The sequence below is a fragment of the Giraffa tippelskirchi genome, chromosome 10 (assembly GCF_054371585.1).
Source record: "Giraffa tippelskirchi isolate mGirTip1 chromosome 10, T2T-mGirTip1v1.2.pri, whole genome shotgun sequence".
Lineage (NCBI taxonomy): Eukaryota > Metazoa > Chordata > Mammalia > Artiodactyla > Giraffidae > Giraffa > Giraffa tippelskirchi.
In genome coordinates, this window is record NC_137284.1 from 70,206,625 (window position 1) to 70,228,819 (window position 22,195).

A 22,195-nucleotide genomic window follows, 5' to 3' on the forward strand; every position below is an offset into this window, starting at 1 on the left:
TTGAAAGCAGAGTCAAAAGGATTCTCTGATGGATTGGATATGGGCTGTGAAAGTGAAGAGTTAACAAGGATCCCCAAATTTTGTTGATATGTTTGAAGAATTAGAAGGATGACATTGCCATAAAGGGGAATGGGGAACACCACAGTAGGAGCATTGGGATGGAGAGTTCTCAACTTTAGTTTTAGGTAGTTGATATTTGAGAAATCTACTAGATATCCAAATGTAGCCATTAAGGAAGCAATAACAACTAAGTATGGACTTCAGAAGAAGGTCTAAGCTAAAGAACTAGCTTTGAGTGTGATTTGTATGAATGACATTTAAAAGCAGAACTGGATGATACTATGTGGAGAGTAAATATAGAAAAGATACCAAGGACTGAAACCAGAAACAGTCTAAAGTTCAGATGTCAGGAAAAAAAGGGGGAACATGCAAGGAGATTAAGAATGAGTACCGAGTGAAACACCTCAGATATGCAGATGACACCATCCTTATGACAGAAAGCGAGAAGGAACTAAAGAGCCTCTTGATGAAAGTGAAAGAGGAGAGTGAAAAAGCTGGCTTAAAACTCAACATTCAAAAAACTAAGATGATGGCATCCAGTTCCCTCACTTCATTGCAAATCGATGGAGAAAGAGTGGAAACAGTGTGAGACTTTATTTGGGGGGGCTCAAAAATCACTGCAGATGGTGACTGCAGCCATGAAATTAAAAGAGGCTTGCTCCTTCGAAAAAAAGCTACAACCAACCTAGACAGCATATTAAAAAGCAGAGACATTACTTTGCTGACAAAGGTCCATGTAGTCAAAGCTATGTTTTTTCCAGTAGTCATGTATGGATGTGAGAGCTGGACCATAAAGAAATCTGAGCACCGAATAATCAATGCTTTTCAACTGTGGTGTTGGAGAAGACTCTTGAGAGTCCCTTGGACTGCAAGGAGATCCAACCAGTCCATCCTAAAGGAAATCAGTCCTGAATATACATTGGAAGGACTGATGCTGAAGCTGAAACTCCAATACTTTGGCCACCTGATGCGAAGAACTGATTCATCTGAAAAGACCCTGATGCTGGGAAGGACTGATGGTGGGAGGAGAAGGGGACAACAGAGGATGCGATGGTTGGATGGCATCACTGATTCAATGGACAAGAGTTTGAGCAAGCTCCGGGAGTTGGTAATGGACAGGGAAGCCTGACATGCTGTAGTCCACGCAGTCTCAAAGAGTCAGACACAACTGAGTGACTGAACTGAACTGAACTGAACTGAGTGAAATAACAAGAACACCAGGAGAAGCAAAGAGGCATGAAAGCAAAGTGTTATATAATGTAAAGTAAGATGAAGAGCAGACTGGGTTTAGCAAGAACATCATTCATGTTTTGTCAATAACGGTCTCAGTTTAGAGGTTGAGAAAAAAGCTCAATGAGAGTGAATTAAGAGAAAGTAAGACAAGGAAGGGTGCAGCAAACAGAGGCAAATCATCAAAAAGACTGCTCCAACTGGAAGCAAAGAATTTGGGCAGTAGCTAGACTGCAGGAAGTGGACTCAAGATGATTTTTTAAGAGGAGAAAAAAGAAAACAGCATGCTAATAGAAATGATCCAGTAGATGGGGAATTGTTGAAAATGAAGTGGAAAAAAAGAGAAAAACCACTAAAATAGTGGACAAGAAATGATGCAATCTCATTCACAGCAGGAAGTCAGAAGGTCTGGGTTAGGGCAGGAGTTTGGACAGTTTACCTAAGGGAGATGGGAGAATATATGAGTTCATGCGCTGGGGCAACTAGGTATCCAGTTGGTATATGTAAAGCTCCCTTCTGATTAGAGTAAGTCCTCTGCATACAAACCTTCAAGTTGGGAACTTTCAAAAATGTGAATGTGCCCCTGTATGCCAGTTGTTGTACTGTATCACTGTGCAGAACAAGGCACTGAACTGTGAAATTAAAAATATTTTCTTTGCTTTTTTATATATCATTTGTGCGAAAGGTATTATAAACCTATTACAGTACAGTACTATATAGCCAATTGTGCTAGTTAGGTACCTACCTACCTCTGTTTGTTGATGTTCAGTTGCTCAATCGTGTCCAACTCTTTGCGACTCCATGGACTACAGCACACCAGGCTTCCCTGTCCTTCACTATATCCTTGGAGTTTGCTCAAACTCATGCCCACTGAGTCATTGATGCCAACCACCCATCTTATCCTCTGTTGCCCCTTCTCTTCCTGCCCTCAACCTTTCAGAGCATAAGGGCCTTTTCCAATAAGTCTGTCAAAACATGGTCCACTGGAGAAGGGAATGGCAAACCACTTCAGCATTCTTGCCTTGAGAATCCCATGAACTTTGTTGGACTTATGAACAAACTGGACTTATGAATGAGCTCTTGGAATGGAACTTGTTTGTATGTAGCTGACTTACTGTACTTCACTCAATGAAGAAGAAAGAAAGGGCATCAGCTGAGAAAAGAGAACAGAGGAATTGATGGAGATTTGAAGAAAGGTCTGGGGTTTTGAGGTCTTCCCAGGTGGCACTAGTGGTAAAGAATCCATCTACCAATACAGGAGATGTAAGAGACATGGGTTCCTTGGGTGTAAAGATCCCCTGGAGGAGGGCATGGCAACCCATTCCATTATTCTTTCTTGGAGAATCTCAAGGACAGAGGAACCTGGAGGGTTCCATAGTCATGAGGATGAGGGAACCATAGAGTCACAAAAAGTTGGACACGACTGAAGAGACTTAGCACACGTGCTCAGGTGTGGAAAAGTCATTCAGAAGACAGCAACAGTGAACAGATAAGAGAAATGGGGCTTGACTATCTCACTAGACCAGTGAGATATATCGCGGGGGGAAGAGTTCAAGTTATCTAGGGTATGGTTTGTCCATCCAAGTGCTACGGAGTGAGACAGGGCAGGAGAGCTGCAGGAGGAAACAAGGGTTCAATTTCAATGACTTCTCATGGGGGCTGCCCTGGGGTTTTAGACCATTACTTCAACTTGGGAAGACTCCACTGTGATGTTGCTGGTCATCCTCTTGAGTTTGAAAGGAAAATTTTGAGCAGTTACTATGCTTTTCAGAGCTTTATGCCCTCTACTTAGACACCAGCTTCCTTTGTACCAGCTATAATGGGCTGTGGAAGAGAGAAATTGATACCTCGGGTTGCTTTCTATGTGTGCTTCCCCGGAGCCAACAAGTACCTCAATCGTTCTCATCTTTCTTTGCATTCCCGTTCTTTCAATTTTCTCTCCATTCTGTTAAGTGTCCAATTACACTTAGGCACATAATGTTCTGTTCAATAATGGTCCTTTTCAGCCTTCTTCCTTGTCCAGAGGATGACAAAATAGAAAGCCCATGCAGTTCAGCTCTATGTCGAGCCATCACTATTCATAACGAAAAGGATTATTTCTCTAGAGAGTCAGGATAAGACTCTCGTCCCCTTTTCTACCACCCCTGCTCTTCCCTGCCTGTTGGATGATGCTCCACCCACGCCAGTACAGACTCACTCAATTCATTTTGGAGAGGGTGAAAAATAACAGTGAAATGATTCTTGATACTCTCCATTTCTTGATGACACTTTTTAACTTGTGTGTGGTTGAAGTTACTTCTTCTTTCCCCAGTCCTTGAACTTAAAGTCAAGCTCATTTATTTTCTATAATTTTTTCTTTCTTTTAAAAAGTCATCTTATGTCATTTATCAGCTTCAGTGAAGGTAGGTTTTACATACTGAATACGCTGCATTAATATTTGTTTCCAGAGAGAGACTACACAGACAGATAAATAGGTAGATAGATACAGATGTATAGTGGCAAGTATTAATTCTGTTGCCTATAAGAGTGAATTTCCCATAAGATTAAAATTAATAATTTAAATATAAATTTAAAACATTTTATATTATGTCCTGGTTATTGTTATAAATAAGAAGTTTAAAACATCTAGTGAAAATGCAAAAGAAAATGTAAATTAATAATAATCTGGCTAGTGCTAATTAAGGGGGTTCCCTGGTAGCTCAGCTGGTAAAGAATCTGCCTGCAATGCGGAAGACTCCAGTTCGATTTCTGGGTTGGGAAGAACCCTGGAGAAGGGATAGGCCACCTACTCCAGTATTCTTGGGCTTTCCTGATGACTCAGATGATAAAGAATCCACCTGCAAGGCGGGAGGACTGGGTTCGATTCCTGGGTTGGGAAGATTCCCTGGAGGAGGACATGGCAACCCACTCCAATATTCTTCCCTCGAGAATCTCTATGGACAGATGAGCCTAACAAGCTACAGTCCAAGGGGTCACAAAGAGCTGGACATGACTGAGAGACTAGGAACAGTGTTAAATAACTACCATTCACTATTTGTGATGACAAAACTGTTATTTGTAAATGGGATAATGATAATACCTTCCTTGTGCTTCTGATGAGATTAGTAACCAGTACACTTTAACTATTATTATATTATTAACTACCAGCCCTTATCATCATCTGTGCTATTGGATTTACACTGAGCTCTGGGAGTGTTTTTTTTTTTTTTTTGCAAAACCTTAATTTCAGATTATTATTAATTTACATTTTCTTTTGCATTTTCACTAGATGTTTTAAACTTCTTATTTATAACAATAACCAGGACATAATATAAAATGTTTTAAAGTTATATTTAAATTATTAATTTTAATCTTATGGGAAATTCACTCTTATAGGCAACAGAATTAAATGGCCACATAGATGTGCTTCAATCAAAATATTTAATGAAATGCAACTATGAGTTATAATTTTAAATCTGTACATCATTAAAAATTCTGAAACCCATATTAGCTCAGATATGTAAGTTTTATTTTACTGTTTAAGTTCTTTTGTGGGCTGCAAAACATGTACTGAGGAACCAGACATTCTGGAAACAACACTATATTCTGTAGTCGCAATGCTAACAATACCCTATTTTAAGACGATACAAAAATCACCAAAATTTCTAAATGGTTTCTGACCATAAAAATTTCCAGCACTCTGTACATTTACTAACAAACACAGTATTATGCAATCTGGAAAAATGGAAACCTATTTATTTTGCTGGTATACAGATTTCAAAGAACATAATTTGCTCACATACATATTTTAAAGAACATAAAACTCTAAAATACTGTCCCTATGTTTTAAATTCAAAACAGAACTCAGGGAAATGGGCCATATTTATCTTGCGGTTTTCTGCACCCACTCATCCTTACCATGCCTCTGGAGAAAGTGAAAGCTTTAATGTGAAAAGGAGAGCTATCACCATACATGGAGTTATTCTAGACCCTGGATCTCAGATAATCTATAGCAGTGGTCCCCAACCTTCTCAGCACCAGGGACTGATTTCATAGAAGACAATTTTTCCACGGATGGAGGTGGAGGGGATGGTTTCAGGATGATTCATGTGCATTACATTATTGTGCACTTTATTTCTAATCTAATGCTGCCACTGATCTGACAGGAGGTACTGGTCTGCAGCCCAGAGACTGGGGACCCCTGATTTATAGTATAGCCCTCTCATAAAACAGATCTTCATTTTCTCCCTCTAACACTGAGGAAATTAGAAGCAACAATATTTAAGGACTCTTCCAGCCACAACAGTCAATGACTCATAATTGAAAACATTACCAGATATGCTAGAAGGACACTCAGCTCCACATGCCATAAACATTCCCTTCCTAATATTCTCATCTCTCTTAAATACTTCTCAAACTTCTCTTAAATATTATCCAACATTTAAATAGAAAGTTCAGATTGAGGCACTTGGATATTTCTGATCCCACTACCAGATAAAGTGAGAAAAGGAGAGAGGAGCAAGAAATCCAGTTCACAAAGGAAAATGCTTCTCTGGCATGTCAAATTCCTCAGGACATCAGAACCTCTAGTAACATTAGCACAGGTATCATATTTGAGAAATGTATTTAGAATTATACCGACTACTTTGAAAAGTGATTGGCTTTGATTACATTCCCTTAAATTGACAATTTTAAACTGAAAATTTTACCTACCATGTAACAATCAATCTTTACATTTTTACAAGTTATTGATCTGAAAATAGACTGGAGATAAAACAACTGGGTTTGGATACTGTCACTTAGTGTTCTGAATATCACTATCGGTATTCAGAAGAGAAATTTACGGTGTTTTTTTAAATAGTATCTCTCATATTCTACAACTTACATTGGACTATTTTCTAAAACAACTTAAAACTGACTTTACCATAATCTGCAGTCAAATTAAAAAAAAAATCCTGCTAAAATGCTAATAAATGTGGTGGCTATTCTGAGTGAAAGGATTTATTTCTGATGCAGTTTAACTATGTTTCAGCCATTCACCTATTAGGGTAAAAGCTTGCCCCACACTATTTAAATATTTTTGAAGATCTATAGAAAAGAAGGGAATGATTAAGGGTGATGATTTTGTAAAGGAGTTTAGTTACAAAGCAGCCAGAAATGCTTTAAGGACTGGGCACCAGTTAAGAATCAGAAATGAAAGAATGAATGAGGCTGTAGCAGCCTCCCCAGTGAATTGCAGGAATCCATTGATCAATGTGTTCTACTACAGGGAACATTTTCAGTCTTGTCTGAGGAGGGGAAAAAAAAAAAATCCTGCCATGAACACAAAAGCTGCCAAATGTAAGCTAACTCAGTTTAGGTGTTTCTTAGGCTGCTTAAAAAAAAAAAAAAAAAAAACCAATACCACAGACCTGGAGGTTTAAAGCAACAGAAATTTATTTTCTCATGGTTCTGGAGGCCAATAGTTTGATATTAAGGTATCATCAAGGACCGTTCCTTCTGCAGACACTGAAGGAGAATCCGTCTTATGCCTGGTCCTTAGCTTCTGATGGCTGTCGGAAATCCTTGGCAATCTTGGCCTTGTTGACCCATCACAATGATCTCTGTCCCTATTGGAACACGGCCTTCTCTGTTTCACTGTATCTTCTCCTCTCCTGCCTTTTATGAAGGACACTGGCCTCTAGACTTAGAGCTTTCTATGTAAATCCAGGATGAGATCATGTGGAGACTTTTAATGACATTGGCAAAGACCATTTTCCTCAAACAATTTCCAGGGGTTAGAATTTGGCCATGTCTTTTTGAGGGGCACCATTCTACCTACTGCACACTAGATTCAGGCAGAAACTTTAAAAGTGATGTTCAGCCAAAACTTTTATGGCAGCATTGCTTTGAAAAACCCAGGGATCTTAATGGAATCTTGTGAGGTTAATTTTTCATTAAACTGTATGTTACCTCAGGTTCTCTGAGACGTTCATGCAAAAAATGGAGAACATATGTGAAAGATAAAAGGGAGAGGGAGCAGGCAGGGAGAAACTTCAGACTCTAAAGCTGGTCTAGCACTTGAGGAAGGAGATGAGAAAGAAGAGAAAAGAGAAGCCGGGCCTATGAAGTACTGCAGCTCTGAGATAACCTCCACCAGGGCATTGAGGAGCTCCTGTGCAAACACCACCCACTGGAAGCCTGTCCTGTTGAAAACTGGATCTATTGCCAACACTATCATGCTTGGTCACTGCCCAGAAATCCAGGAAGAAGACTGTGGTGAGTCCAAAGCATAATATGTGAATGATGAAGAGGCAGTCACAGCTCAGTGAAAAGCTTTCTGTCACCATTCACCAGAAGTTTCAATGTTCACTGCAGCACTATTTACAATAGCTAAGACATGGAAGCAACCTAGATGTCATTAACAAAGAAATGGATAAAGAAGATGTACATATATACAACGGAATATTGTGTGTGCATGCTCAGCTCTGTCCAACTCTTTGAGACCCCATGGACTGTAGCCCGCCAGGCTCCTCTGTCCATGGGACTGTCCAGGCAAGAATACTGGAGAGGGTTGCCATGCCCTCCTCCAGGGAATCTTCCCAACCCAGGGATTGAATCCACATCTCTTGTACCTCCTGCATTGGCAGGTGGATTCTTTACTATTGAGCCCCTGAGAAGACCCACATGGAATACTACTCAGCCATAAAAAGGGATGAAATTGGATCATTTGTAGAGACAAGCATGGGCCTAGAGACTGTCATACATAGAGAAAGTAACTCAGAAAAGCAAATATTGAATATTAACCCATATATGTGGAATCTAGAAAAAAATGGTACAGCTGATCTTGTTTGTATAGCAGAAATAGAGACAAAGATTTAAAGAACAAATATATGGACAGCAAAGGGGAAACAGGGGTGGGGGGAATTTGGTGAATTGGGAGATTAGGATTGATACATATACACTATAGATACTACGCATAAAATCGATAACTAATGAGAACCTACTGTATAATTTAGGGAACTCTACTCATTACTCTGAGGGGACCTACCTGAAAAGGAAATCCAAAAAAGAGGGGATGTATGTATCCATAGAGCTGATTCCCTTTGCTGTACAGTAGAAACTAACACAACATTGCAGAGCAACTAAACTGCAATAAAAATTAATTTAAAAGAAGTTTCAAGAAGAAAGAAACCTCTGCAAACAGCTCTTCTGCTATATCTAGGGCATGTCTTGCTCAAGGACATCCTTCTAGGATTGTTGATTATGAGATAATATACAAGCAACCTTTCTATCTCCCATTACCACTGTTATTATTACAGCCAGGGGTACTAACAGTATTGGAGATATATGATATGATGTGAGTGATGCAGTATCTGTGGTGGGATGCTGATGCAGATGTCTTTGCTCTGACAGAAGATTAATTATAATGGTCCCGATATCGAAAAGATACTCAAATCGATCAACTATGATACAAAACAGATCTCATACCTAACAATAAATAAAATATGAAAAAAGACCTTGTTCTATACTTTGTTGCTAAACTTTCAAAATTTTTATGAAGAGAAATAACCAAACACATATCTTGGGTCTAGTATAGAGGTCACATTTACTACTATGAACAGTGAAAATGTTGCAGAATAAGTTTGTATGCAACAGCAAGGAATTGCAGCAAGAAATTCATTCAAATAAAGTATTATTGTAAATTGAGAGAAAATATAAATATTTGATGAAAATCTTTAAATAAATATTAGACCATACAGATAAAAACAATTTGGCAAAATGTCTTAATAAACATAGTCTGTCAATTATTCTTTCAACTAAAACTGGTATCCTATGAGAAAAGAGATTAATTCACCTAGCACCTCCAATAATTATGCAAGTGCTTTTCCTTGGGAAAACATATTTCTCTGTCCATCAGAATTAATAATGCCATGTTGGCATTGTTGTTTTAGTCGCTAAGCATGTCTGATTCTTTGAGACTCCATGGACTGTAGCCCTCCAGGCTTCTCTATCCACGGAATTCTCCAGGCAAGAATATTGGAGTGGGGTGCCATTTCCTTCTCCAGGGCATCTTCCCGACCCACCCAGGGATTGATCCTACTTCTCCTGCATTGGGAGGTAGATTCTTTGCCAACAAGCCACCTGGGAACCCCCTTACTAATGCGTATTTCTTATTAATCTTTTATTACATAGAATATTAAAAAGACACACTCAACTACAAAGATTGAATTAAACTGATTATTTGTAATGCTTATTCAAAGACACTCTTAAATAAATAAATTTTAAAATAAATGCATGTTATCATGACAGAAATATGAATAGCTCAGATTGTCATATTATCACGTTTTATTGACACAAACAAAGGGAATGGAAATGGATATGGAGTTAAGAGTTTTAGCCTCCTGTTGTTATATATGGCATCAGTTGATAGTTTTACAATCATCCATTTCTAGAGTCACAAGAGCCAAAAGGACAAAGCTGTCTACTGGTTGCATGTACTTGGACATGGCCTTGTACTGAGACATGATCAAACCTCAGGCATTTATTCCTGCCTTACTCACAGTTTCACCAGCCCCCTCCTGCTCCTCCTTCCACTTCAGCAAGCAGCAGCAGCTTTGACTATATCTTCCACCTCTTTTCTCATCACTAAATTTCAATCAAAAAGTCTGAGTTTAATTTAAAATCTACCTTGTCACTTCATTGTTTCAATTTTTTTTAAGGTTATTTTTATTTCAGTTCAGTTCAGTCGCTCAGTCGTGTCCGACTCTGCGACCCCATGAATTGCAGCACGCCAGGCCTCTCTGTCCATCACCAACTCCCGGAGTCTACCCAAACCCATGTCCATCGAGTCAGTGATGCCATCCAACTGCAACTTTAACACATCAATAATTCTTCAAGTTTGTGCTTAGAGGGAAAGGTAATTTGTATTTCTAATACTTTACATGTCAGTGTCATTATATACTGCACACATACACACTCAAAAGTGCTAAATTAGATGTTAGTGTTAAATTAAGTGTTAAATTAGATGTTAAATGATTAAGTAACTATTGCTTTAGTGCTTTACATTATGCAAAAGTCTGTGGAATTTTATCAATACATAGGTGCTTCAGTATTCATTACAATAAAAATTTGGGTGTTTTTATAGGCTGGGAATGCATTTTAACTTTCCTATTAAAAACAATGGCATAAGACTTTTATTTAAAAAATCAATAGTCAACACATTTTCAATAATAGATTTGAAACAGATAATGAGGGATGCATACATTCAAATTACTATGTAGAAACAGAACGTATACACCCAACGAATTCAAAGTAACTGAAAAATAACCAAGGTAATGAGGAAGAGACCACAAGAGTGAGAAAAGCCAAGAACAGCACTGGAATTTAATGCAGTCTATCAGAGGATCCAAGTAAACCTGAACAGTATGGTCCTCAATATCAGTTGTTCTAAATAAGGAGTAATATTCTCAGGTGTATAAAAAAAAAAGCGTGAAGTCATCAATAACAAAGAGCAGAGAATACATAATTAAACTATCTATACTGTAGAAAATGTCAGGAAATGAGTATCAGAGGACAAAATATGAGATCATCAGGAGACATAAATGAACCATAAGTAAAAATGATTATATTGGCCAATATCTTTGGGAAATTCTTTTGTGTTGTAACCTGTCAAACATAATGATAAAAGCATCTTTGTATCTGACAGTGATGTCTTCATAAACCTGTGAAAGTGAAAGTCGCTCAGTCATGTCTGACTCTTTGTGACCCCATGGACCTATATAGTCCATGGAATTCTCCAGGCCAGAATACTAGAGTGGGTAGCTGTTCCCTTCTCCAGGGGATCTTCCCAACCGCGGGACTGAACACAGGTCTCCCGCATTGCAAGCGTATTCTTTACCAACTGAGCCACCACAGAGATCCTCAATAAAGACATACTGCCTCACAAATTTTTTGCAGTATCTGCAGCAAAGAGGAAAAAAATGACAATAAGCTCATTTTCCTGACAGTGTCATTTTTGTAAATTGGCTTTAGTTACTAGAATGTGTAACAGCCAGCTGCCTTGTTGGATTTTTGGCCCTTACTTGCATTAGAGTCACTTGCTCTTACTTACAGAACTGGGAAGAGTATAAGGACAAGTTGGGCTTCCCTGGTGGCTCAGACTGTAAACGGTCTGTCCGCAATGTGGGAAACCCAGGTTTGATCCCTCAGTCGTGAAGATCCCCTGGAGGAGAGCATGGCAACCCACTCCAGTATTCTTGCTTGGAGAATCACATAGAGAAGCCTGGCGGGTTACAGTTCACGGGGTCTCACAGAATCAGACACGACCGAGAGACTAATACACACACACACACACACACACACACACACACACACACACAAGTTACAAGCCTGAATGACTGGGCATAAGAGATTTACAGGCTATGGTGAAATCATCTTGATGTTGTTTTTGTGATAGGAGAGACCTGAGAAAGTCTGAGAAAGTATCTCCTCCAAAGTTTAAGAGAATTCCAAGAAATTTAAAAAAACTCTAATTATTATCTAGCAAGAGCTTTACGTAACTAAGGCACATAATTCAAGTACATACACAACTATAAAGAAACTCTAAATAATTTGGAAAGTTGTTTCAGTTAAAATCTGAAATTATGGAAAAGTGGAGAATAGTGTGAAATGGAAAGTAGTGAAAGGGTTTAGGTTTTCTCTTACTCATTTGTTATTATCACTGTCATTTTGCTGTGGCATACTGACTGGTTTTGTTGAATGTTACTCTGAAGTTATCAGATTAAGTCTGTAACAACTGTCCCTTTGCCAATGCTATTTAAAGCTTAATCAGATTACAGAGGAATATCAATCTTTTTTTTTTAAGTTTAAGAAACTATGCATCATATGCAACAATCTTTTCCAAATTATTAGATTTTCTAAGAAAGTCTGAATTAACCAAGACAGATGGCCAATTACATGAAACTGGCAGCCAATTTATCCAAACTTATGATATTTTAAACAATAATTTGTTATTGTCTTAGTATTCTCCAATTCCTTTCCTCCTTTCTGTCACACATTACATGTCTCAGCTCTCAATGCCCAGAATGACATTATGTTAAGTGGTGTGTGTTCCTCTGCCATTAAGACTTTCATATACAAAGGCAAGATCATTGTATTTTTATGAATATATAGCTAATAATGCTCATTAAAAAAACATAATGCACTTAAATATAAAAAGATATATCCATTTATATTCTCTCTACCTGCAAATGACTACTATTATCATTGTGATACCCTTCTGGAATGCTTTCAATATGTATGTATAAATATATATTTAGAAAACTGTCATCAGAACTTACGAAAAATGTGATTACAGATTACATGGCATTTTCAACTTGCTTTTATATTTAACATATTTTAAATCTTTTTTTAAGTTGATAAACATATATCCATGCCATTAGTATTGTTAGAACTGGCTGAAAATTGTGTCCTTGTGTGGCTGTGTTTCATTTACGAATCTCTTATATTTAAGCACTACTATTTTAAAAAATATGTTAATATTAAAAACATCATAAAAATGCATGCGTGCATGCTCAGTCATTTAGTCATGGCCAACTCTTTTGCGACCCCATGAACTATAGCCCACCAGGCTCCTATGTCCATGGGATTTTCCAGGCAAGAATACTGGAGTGGGTTGCTATTTCCTCCTCCAGGGGATCTTCCTGACCCAGGAATTGAACCCATGTCTCTTGCGTCTCCTGCACTGGCAGGCAGTTTCTTTACCCTTGCTCCACCTGGGAAGCCTGTAATGAACCTGACATATATATACACTTATCTTTACATAGTATCTAGTTCTATCTTTGGACAAATTCCTGAAGGAAACATAGAAGGGTCAAAGGTTTAACATATTTTAAGACTTTTTTTAATATCATGTTGATTTGTTCTTTAGCAAGTTTGAACCAATTTAATTTGTCATCACAGTGTATATGTGGTACTGTGTATAGAGTCTGGACATGATTCAAATGTGGTGCAAATCTACTTGCATTCTAACTACAATGATCATATGCTCAAGTAAAAATGCCACATTAATTTCAAATTCTATACTGCTATGAATATTAATAATTCAGTTGCTTTAGTCATGTCTGATTCTTTGTAGCCTCATGGACTGTAGTCCACCAGGATCCCCTATTGATGGGATTTCCCAGGCAAGAATATTGGAGTGGGTTGCCATGCTCTCCACCAAGGGATCTTCCCAACCCAGGAATGGAACCCACATCTCTTTCATCTCCTGCATTGGCAAGCAGGTTCTTTACCACTAGCACCACCTGGAAAGCCTTAAGTAGACATAGGTATTACTAGTAAATTATTTTTTCTTGCATTGTAGCAGTGTGATTACTGAACATCATGCTCTTAAAGAATATCAAGATAAACGGATTGAAGAATAAAAGTGCTCTCAAGTGGACTGAGCACAAGATTCAGAGTTAGGAGAGCAGTACCACTAGGTCAAATATATTCCTTGGACCTAATTTTTGTTATCTGTAAATAAAGATGATAGATTGGGCAATTTCTAAGCCTTTTCCAGTTGTAAAACACTCTGTATATGCTATATTGCAAACTCCATTAAGTAAATGACTATGACTTATTCCCAGTTTTTCCCATAGCACCTGATAAATAAAGTACTTTCATAAAAGTCTTTTCTTTATGGTACACTGATTACGTTAAAATCTTTTGTAAATGAGTACACTAGCTGCTTATTAACCAAATCTCATTTCATAGGATTGTATCAAAATAAACTAAGAATTGATTTTCTAGTATTAATTACTCTATAACCCTTTGGAGATGGAACCATTTTTCTAAATTGCTTGATTTTTTCTAGAAAGTAAAGAGAAAAAAGTTGAGGTCCCATGTAACATTTTTGATACAAAATAGCCAGTCAACTAAGAAAGCATTATTTTCTTATTTCTTGCCTTCAGCTAAAAGAACTGAAGGAATTGACCTTTACCTTTTAATCTTATAGAGATGGCTCAGCAGTTTCAATATATGTTTTACTTCATTTTTGTAACTTTTAAATACAATATGAATTACTTAGTAGAAAGAAGAAAACATCTGTTCTTATCTTTATGTCAATGGCCTGAGTTAACAAAGGGAACTTGAAAGGTTTAATTAAGAAATATAACTATCATGTTTTAACATTATTCTATTTTTAATTACAGAAATACTATTATTGTAACCATCATTTAAGAGTAATAGGGTTAAAGTATTTATTTTATGCAGGATTAAAATATTCAATCAGTACCAAAGGGTATAAAAGTAAAAAGCTCACCCAAACTCCAGAATTAACCATTTTTGCTATCTCTGTTCTGCCCAGCGATCTGGTTCTTGTCACAATATCTTTTATTATAAAAGAAAAGAACTGTGTTGTACATATACCTTTCCCAAAATACACTGCTGCTGCTGCTGCTAAGTCGCTTCAGTCGTGTCCGACTCTGTGCGACCCCATAGACGGCAGCCCACCAGGCTCCCCCGTCCCTGGAATTCTCCAGGCAAAAACACTGGAGTGGGTTGCCATTGCCTTCTCCAATGCATGAAAGTGAAAAGTGAAAGTGAAGTCGCTCAGTCGTGTCCGACTCTTAGCGACCCCATAGACTGCAGCCTACCAGGCTCCTCCGCCCATGGGCTTTTCCAGGCAAGAGTACAGGAGTAGGGTGCCATTGCCTTCTCCCCAAAATACACAGATCTATTCAAAATTTTACTGGTTCTATCACTATTTTTAGTTCTCTTGATTGGCACTTTGTAACTGCAAACAATTCACTAAAACTCTATCTCTTGATCCTCCAGTCTCAAAATGTCTGTTCTCTGTTCTCTATGCAGTCTGGGAAAATTGTTTGGTCTACACTGTTTCACTACTCCTTTTCCCAATTTTTCTTAACCATGTCTTTATGTTTGCATTTTTATTCTGTGATGGAGATTCCTCTAATTTTGTAGCTGGGCATATGGCCAGCTTAGATGTAAAAATAGGGCATGGAATACCAGGAAGTTATCTCTGCTAATTCCAAACTGGGACACTTTGATAGTGATGCACCTGCTTCAGGCTTTCTCTTTCCTGGTTTTGCCAGTAGGAAAATGAACAGGACCTACTCGCAGCCTAGAGTGTGCTCTGGCAAGGCCACAATATAAAAGGAAATGACTATGATGTAGAACCACCCACAGATCTGGAACATTCTCTACCCGTTTTGTGCAGGAAGAGTATAAATTTGTTCCTTCTATAAATCGAAGAAAGTTTAGTTCTCTCTGTTTGAGCTTCTGAGTCCAATGTAACAAACACAATTCAATATTTTGCCTGTTCTTTGATTCTAAAATTTCGAAACCACTTAGCATTTATAAAAATAAGCACTTAATAGTAACATTTACTTGTTAAGCAAATAGTGTGATTTCTCCCTGAGGAAAGGAGCTGTAAAGCTAATCTTACGTCATTTGAAATGTGTCAAGTAGATGCCATTTTCTTTATTTTTTTTTAATATAAGTTTATTTATTTTACCTGTGGCGGATCCATGTCAATGTATGGCAAAACCAATACAATATTGTAAAGTAATTAGATGTCATTTTCTTACAGTCAACAGCTCAAACCATTCCACACATTTTAGTCTGCATAGCATTTTAAACATGATATTCTTATGTAGATTTTTTCCCATCCCTAATGTCTTTACTATTTCTAAGATTTTTACTAAATGAATATTAGACTTTACAGCTCTCTGTTATTTTGCCCTTTGTGCAAAATGGATCCATTATTTACAGTCACAGCATTAAGGTATTCTTCACCTATATATTATATTGTATTATGCAACATTTTTTTAATATTGGCTATATAATTTTAATATCAGAGATATCTTGCTAATCTTTGCTCCTACTTCATCATAAAACTTCTTGTTTTGTTATATAGCAAAATTTCTTAAATCTCCCTAACAATTTAGTGAGATTTTCTTAAATCACAGGAACAATAATATTTACAAATGTTTTTTTAAAATAATAATTAAATCTATGGCTTAATTAGTGGAAAATAGGTGATTTTTTCTATATTACATCTTCCTAGCAATTAATATGAAATATTACTCCTTATATTTATGTCAGCTTTAATAAATTTGCATAAAATTTCATAACTTTCTCCATTAGGCTGTTGTACATATTTTGTCAGAATTATTTTTAAGTACAGTACATTTTCGCTGTTATTTTGAATAACATCTTTTTTTTCTTCTTTTTAATTACATTTTCTTGCTGTTGTTTTGGCATGTAGACATGTTTTCTGTATATGCCTTACATCTTGCACCTATTCAGTTATTGATTCTCAAAATGTGTTTATAAAACATTGGATTTTTTTTTTTTTTTGGCTTAATCACCAATTTTCAGTTCAGTTCAGTCACTCAACGTGTTCGACTTTTTGTGACCCCATGGACTGCAGCATGCCATGCTTCCATGTCCATCACCAACTCCTGGAGCTTACTCAAACTCATGTCCATCGAGCCAGTGATGCCATCCAGCCATCTCATCCTCTGTCATCCCCTTCTCCTCCCACCTTCAATCATTCCTAGATTTAGGGGCTTTTCAAATGAGTCAGTTCTTCGCTTCAGGTGGCCAAAGTATTGGAGTTTCAGCTTCAGCATCAGTCCTTCCAATGAATATTCAGGACTGATTTCCTTTACGATGGACTGGTTGAATCTCCTTGCAGTCCAAGAGACTCTTAAGAGTGTTCTCCAACACCACAGTTCAAAAGTATCAATTCTTCGGCAATCAACTTTCTTTATAGTCCACCTCTCACATCCATACATGACTACTGGAAAAACCATAGCTTTGACTAGACAGAACTTTGTTGGCAAAGTAATGTCTCTGCTTTTTAATATGCTGTCTAGGTTGGTCATAGCGTTTCTTCCAAGGAGCAAATGTCTTTTAATTTCATGGCTGCAGTCACCATCTGCAGTGATTTGGGAGCCCAAGAAAATAGAATCTGCCACTGTTTCCATTATTTCCCCATCTATTTGGCATGAAGTGATGGGAGTGGATACCATGATCTTAGTTTTCTAAATGTTGAGTTTTAAACCAACTTTTTCACTCTCCTCTTTCACTTTCATCAAGAGGCTCTTTAAAACACCAATACAGTATACTAATGCATATATATGGAATTTGAAAAATGGTAATGATAACCCTATATGCAAGACAGAATAAGAGACACAGATGCATAGAACAGTCTTATGGACTCTGAGGGAGAAGGTGAGGGTAGGACGTTCTGGGAGAATAGCATTGAAACATGTATATTATCATATGTGAAACAGAACACCATTCCATGTTCGATGCATGAGACAAATGCTCAGGGCCGGGGCAATGGGATGGCCCAGAGGGATGGGATGGGGAGGGAGGTGGGGGGGGGGGTCCAGGAAGGGGAACACATGTAAACCCATGGCTGATTCATGTCAATGTATGGCAAAAGCTACTACAATATTGTAAAGTAATTAGCCCCCAACTAAAATAAATAAATTTATTTGGAAAAAAAAAAAGAGGCTCTTTAGTTCTTCTTAGCTTTCTGCCATAAGGGTGGTGTCATCTTCGTATCTGAGGTTATTGATATTTCTCCCAGCATTCTTGATTCCAGTTTGTGCTTCATGCAACCCAGCATTTCACATGATGTACTCGGCATATAAGTTAAATAAGCAGGGTGACAATATACAGCCTTTCCCAATTTGGAATCAGTCTGTTGTTCCATGTCCAGTTCTAACTGTTGCTTCTTGATCTGCATACAGATTTCTCAGGAGGCAAGTCAGGTGGTCTGGTATTCCCATCTCTTTCAGAATATTCCACAATTTATTGTGATCCACACAGTCAAAGGCTTTGGCATCCTCAGTAAATCAGAGGTAGGTGTTTTTCTGGAACTCTCTTGCTTTTTCTCTGATCCAATGGATGCTGGCAATTTGATCTCTGGTTCCTCTGCCTTTTCTAAATCCAGCTTGAACATCTGGAAGTTCATGGTTCACATACTGTTGAAGCCTGGCTTGGAGAATTTTGAGCATTACTTTGCTAGCGTGTGAAATGAGTGCAATTTTATGGTAGTTTTAGCATTCTTAGGCATTGCCGTTCTTTGGGATTGGAATGAAAACTGACCTTTTCCAGTCCTGTGACCACTGCTGAGTTTTCCAAATGTGCTGGCATATTGAGTGTTGCGTGGTGCTGGAGCAACTTTGAGGAGATACCCCATGTCCAAGGGCAAAGGAGAAGCCACAGTAAAATGGTAAGAGGGGCAAAATTGAGTTTAGCCTCAAACCCCATATCCACCAGAGACTCTCAGAGGGATCAAAAATACCTTGTGTGCACCAGGACCCAGAGACCCCACAGAGACTGAGACAGAACACAGTCTGTGTTTGAGTGTTTCCTGAGGAGGTACGGGTCAGGAGTGGACTGCTGCAGGGGCATGGGCTCCAGGTGCAGTAGACCTGGGTATGGCATAAGCCCTCTTTGAAGAGGTCACCATTAACCCCACCATAGAGCACCAGAACTTACACATCACTGGGAAACAGACCCTTGGACAGCACAAACAGAACTTTGTGCACACCAGGATACAGGAGAAAGAAGCAGTGACCCCACAAGAGCCTAACCCAGACTTGCCCATGAGTGTCCAGGAGTTTCCAGTGAGGTGTGGGTCGGTGGTGGCCTACTGCAGGGTTGAGGGCACTGAGTGTAGCAGTGCGGGCATGGAACCTTTTGAAGGAGATCTCTATTATCTTCATTACCTCCATCACAGTTTGGCCTCAGGTCGAATAACAGGGAGGGAACACAACCCTGCCCTTCAACAGAAAATTGGATTAAGGATTTACTGAGCATGGCCCACCCATCAGAACAACACCCAGTTTCCCCCTCAGTCAGTCTCTCCTGTCAGAAACCTTCCTTAAGCCTCTTATCCTTCTCCATCAGAGGGCAGACAGACTGAAAACTACAATCACAGAAAACTAACCAATCTAATCACATGGGCCACAGCCTTGCTAACTCAATAAAACTTTGAGCCATGTCCTGTAGGGCCACTCAAGATGGATGGGTCACTGTGGAGAGTTCTGACAAAACACAGTCCACTGGAGAAGGGAATGACAAATCACTTCAGTATTCTTACCTTGAGAAAGCCATGAACAGTATGAAAAAGATAGTGAAATATGTTCTCCCCAAGTCAGTGGTTGCCTAATATGCTACTGGAGGTCAGTGGAGAAGTAACTCCAGAAAGAATGAAGAGACGGACCCGAAGCAAAAACAACACCCATTTGTGGATGTGACTGGTGATGGAAGTGTAAAGAGAAATATTGCGTAGGAACCTGGAATCTTAGGTCCATGAAGCAAGGCAAATTGGAAGCGGCCAAACAGGAGATGGAAAGAGTGAAAATCGAAATTTTAGGAATCAGCGAACTAAACTGGACTGGAATGGATGAATTTGATTCAGATGACCACTATATCTACTACTGTGGGCAAGAATCCCCTAGAAGAAATGGAGTAGCCATCATAGTCAACAAGAGTCCAAAATGCAGTACTTGGATGCAATCTCAAAAATGACAGAATGACCTCTGTACGTTTCCAAGGCAAACCATTCAATATCATGGTAATCCAAGTCTATGCCCCAATCAATAATCCTGAAGAAGCTAAAGTTGAATGGTTCTATGAAGACCTACAAGACCCTCTTGAACTAACACCCAAAAAAGATGTTCTTTTCATTATAGGGGACTGGAATGAAAAAGTAGGAAGTCAAGAAACACCTGGAATAACAAGCAAATTTGGCCTTGGAGTAGAGAATGAAGCAAGGCAAAGGCTAATAGAATTTTGCCAAGAGAATGCACTGCTCATAGTAAACACCCTCTTCCAACAACACAAGAGAAGACTACACATGGATATCACTAGATGGTCAACATTGAAATCAGACTGATTATATTATTTGCAGTCAAAGATGGAGAAGCTCTATACCATCAGCAAAAACAAGACCAGGAGCTGGCTATGGCTCAGATCATGAACTCCTTATTAAATTTAGACTTCAATTGAAGAAAGTAGGGAAAACCACTAGACCATTCAGGTATGACCTAAATCAAATCCCTTTCAATTATACAGTGGAAGTGACAAACAGATTCAAGGGATCAGATCTGATAGACAGAGTGCCTAAAGAACTGCCAATGGAGGTTTGTGACATTGTACAGGAGACGTTACTCATAGACTATATTAATTTGCTCCTCTTATTCCAACCCTGTATCTTTTGTTTCTTTTCTTATTTTACTGATAAGAACCTCCATTATAATGTTCAAAAGAATTAGTGACAATGGGCATCCTTGTTCTAGATTTTAGAGGAAACACCTGTACTATCTTGCTACAAATGATACTTATTATACTTTTCTGCTAAATGCTTTTAATCAAGTTGAAGACTTTTTTGTTTTTCTAGTTTATAAATAATTTTTAACCATAAATATTTATTGACTTTTATTAAATCTTTTTAATGCACCTTTTCCAAGAGTAATGTGATATTGTAAGTTGCATTAATTGCATGTTTGCTGTCAAAAACTCTTTCATTCATGGAGTAAATGTAGTGAGATTAGGATATACTGTATTAATAATTTTTTCAACTATCGCTTTCTACTGACTTGTTGCCATGAGCCCATGTCCTTTTCCGTACGCTTCTGCTTTGTATTTCATATTCTGTAACACATTATCTGAATGACATTTGAGATAAGATTATACATACTTACATTAATAGAGTCTAATTTTAATAAAAATCTGAACAACAAAAGAGCCATTGAACACTTTAAATGTATTCACCTCCCTTCCAAATTATATGCTATTTGATTAGAGTTCTAAATATGCATTTTTTAGTCTTCATAAGAAATTATTATGATTATTTATATATTTAACTTTTAATTTATTTAATTTATATATTAATTTAATTTAATATATTTAATTTATATATTATTTATTAACAAATAATATGTTACAGGATATGACATACAAAGCAGAAGAGTACAAAAAAGGATATGGGCTGAGGGCAACAAGTGAATAGAAAGCGATAGTTGAAAAAATTATTAATACAGTATATCTTAATCTCACTACATTTACTCCAGTAATAAAAGAGAGATGAAGGAGAGATAAGAAAGCCTTCCTCAGTGATCAATGCAGAGAAATAGAGGAAAACAACAGAATGGGAAAGACTAGAGATCTCTTCAAGAAAATTAGAGATACCAAGAGAATATTTCATGCAAAGATGGGCTAAATAAAGGACAGAAATGGTAGGGACCTAACAGAAGCAGAAGATATAAAGAAGAAGTGGCAAGAATACACAGAAGAACTGTACAAAAAAGATCTTCACGACCCAGATAATCACGATGGTGTGATCACTCACCTAGAGCCAGACATCCTGGAATGTGAAGTCAAGTGGGGCTTAGGAAGCATCACTATGAAAAAAGCTAGTGGAGGTGATGGAATTCCAGTTGAGCTATTTCAAATCCTGAAAGATGATGCTGTGAAAGTGCTGCACTTAATGTGCCAGCAAATCAGGAAAACTCAGCAGTGGCCATGGGACTGGAAAAAGTCAGTTTAAATTCCAATCCCAAAGAAAGGCAATGCCAAAGAATGCTCAAACTACTGCACAATTGCACTCATCTCACATGCTAGTAAAGTAATGCTCAAAATTCTCCAAGCCAGGCTTCAGCAATACGTGAACCATGAACCTCCAGATGTTCAAGCTGGTTTTAGAAAAGGCAGAGGAACCAGAGATCAACTTGCCAATATCCGCTGGATCATCGAAAAAGCAAGAGAGTTCCAGAAAAACATCTACCTCTGCTTTAGTGACTCTGCCAAAGCCTTTGACTCTGTGGATCACACTAAACTGTGGAAAATTCTGAAAGAGATGGGCATACCAGAACACCTGACCTGCCTCTTGAGAAACCTGTATGCAGGTCAGGAA

The 22,195-nt window shown here is 38.0% G+C and overlaps 1 protein-coding gene across 12 annotated transcripts in view; it reads right to left on the bottom strand.

The window, feature by feature from the left end:
• DGKB (diacylglycerol kinase beta) overlaps positions 1 to 22,195 on the bottom strand; it is a 1,170,055-nt gene that overhangs the window by 765,737 nt on the left and 382,123 nt on the right. The gene's annotated exons all lie outside the window — the stretch shown is intronic.